The following is a 2601-nucleotide window of genomic DNA, read 5'->3' as shown; positions in this document are numbered from 1 at the left end:
AGTTTATTTTTTTAATATTTTTTAACATATATAAGTTATAATTTATTGATATAGAATTATAGATTATGTTCCTAGTATTTGAGCCAGCTCGTGAGCTCGAGCTAGCTCGTGAGCTTTCGGTGAGCCGAGTTTGAGCTTAAGAAATAGGCTCGATTGTTAATGAGCCGAGCCGTGAGCCAAGCTCGATTTTTGTGAGCCGAGCTTGAGCTTGGTCTAGCTCGGCTCAGCTCGGCTCACTTCCAGCCCTAGTTGAACTTAACACCCACAAAGCGACAAAACATCTCCCTCTCCAATATTGAGCAAAAACACCAATACGAATTTCATATGAAAAATAATTTCTATCATTTATTTTTCTTGTTTTTCTTTTGTATTAGTCTAATCATTGAGAATATTATAAACTATAACAATAATTATATATATTTATTTAAATTTCTCATATTGACCGATGCACAGCTTTCATCATTTTAGTTCTTCAAATCCAAAATTCACTATATTGGTCTCCAACTCTGGATACCATACTGATCTTTGGATCTTTTCTAGCACTAAGTGGCGAATAAAGTGCTGAGCTCACTCTGACTTGCCATGCTGGCACATGGTTAAACAACTTCGTTTTACTTGTTTGAGTGCAAAACAAAATGACGTAATTTATCCTTGTGTCTATCATAGCAAGTAAGAACTAGCTAAGTATTCCGGTCATTGACTCGACGCCAGAAAGGGTCTAAGGATCAAAATGGTGCCTGGACCAAAATCTCAGGAATCAATATAGTGAATTTTAAATCTGAAAGACTAAAATCATACGAAATGACAACTAATAATAACCAAGAATATAAGAATTAAAATAGAAAAAGATGAATTGAAATTAAAAATAGAAAATAAAAAATAAAAGAATAAGTTGAAATTGAATAAAAAGAGAATCAGTCTATTTTTTATCCAATTTCCTGATGCAACAAGAAAATGACTCCTCAACCTAACTTGTCCACACCATAATTTGGAAATTGAATCGAAGAGACTCACTCAACTTCACTTGTTCACATCATAGTTTCATCACAAATTTAAAAGGGGAGTTTCCAAATCCCTAATCACTGAATATGATGACTACAATAATTTAGAAGATATTTATAACCTCTTATTAGGTTAAAATAATAAAAATTCTAAACCCACTAACATAAAATCTAACCTAGTACTAAATAAATAAAAATCGAAATATATCAAATTAAATTGAATATTCTAAAAATAAAAACTAATAATTTTTAAATAATACTTAAACTCTCCATATTACGAATATTTAAAATACGTATTAAAAATGATAAAATCAGTTAATCTTAATGACTATTATAAAAATTTAGTCAATGAATTGACATTATATCATTCAATCACATTCATTTATTTAAATAATTAGTTATAAAATTAACATAAAAAATAATTATTTTTATTGACGTAATATTAAATAATTGAAAACAAGCACGAGTAAAATTGCTTACATCAAAATTAAATTCAATGTTAAAAGCAATTAGATTTGGATTTCTGTCATTTTGTATACTCACGTTATAAAAATATTTTAAGCAAATATCCAGTCATGTATGGAAATGATAGGTAATAGTTTCGATTAAATTACTTGAATAATGATTTGATTTACACGTTATCCATTGACGTTTTCATGAACTTAACAAAAACAAGTACGTATATCATTGATATTTGGGTAAGCAACTATCAACATAAAAGTCTCGGAGATTTTGGAATTCGGTTAAGTTTATTGATGTTTATAATTCAATTACTCTGTCTAAAATTAAAGGTGCGTAATAATTAAAATTTTTAATTTAATTTGTTTAAAAATGAGAAAAGATAAAAAAAATAATAATTCAAAAAATAATTAAAGGAGAAATGAGAGAAAAAAAAAATAGATTAGGATGAATAAAAAAATAATATAAAAAGAAAAAAAAAAGAAAGAGAAGTTAAAGAGAAGGAAAAAGGGACGGTGAAAAATGAAAAAAAAAACTGAAAAACAAAGAAAATGAGATGAGATTATTTTTATTATATATATAGACATCATCAAAAAATTTACCCATTATTTGTAAAAGCATATCTATCATGTTCTATAATTTTTTTTTTTTGGTTCATCTTCATGCTTTATAAATGAATACACTTCTAGAGAGCCTTAATTTAATTTTATATTGGTGAAAATTCAGGTGAAGTTAACTACACGTAAAGTTGATACCTGAGAGATAAAAATTTAGTCAAATCAGTCAAATTATCTAACAGCTCTCAGGCATCAACTTCACGTAAAGTCGACTGCACCTGAGTTTCCACCTTCTATATTATATAAATTTAGATTAACTGAATCTTGTTAGAACTTAGAATTGTTTAAATGTTATTATTTTAAGATTATCTAGGTTAAATTATCAAAAATAAAATTGAAAAATAAAAGTATATTTTGATCTTTGAGTATAATTATTGAAAAACTCATTAAATTTTAGATTTCATTAATCATTTTCACTTGATAGCTAGGTATACATCATACGTGTTAACAAAACAAATATATGTATAACATACACGAAACTAATTAAAAGATTAATTGTTTCTACCGAACCCGATCGTTAAAAA

This window comes from Arachis duranensis, chromosome 9 (genome assembly GCF_000817695.3).
Source record: "Arachis duranensis cultivar V14167 chromosome 9, aradu.V14167.gnm2.J7QH, whole genome shotgun sequence".
Taxonomy (NCBI): Eukaryota; Viridiplantae; Streptophyta; class Magnoliopsida; order Fabales; family Fabaceae; genus Arachis; species Arachis duranensis.
This window is presented reverse-complemented; position numbering follows the sequence as displayed.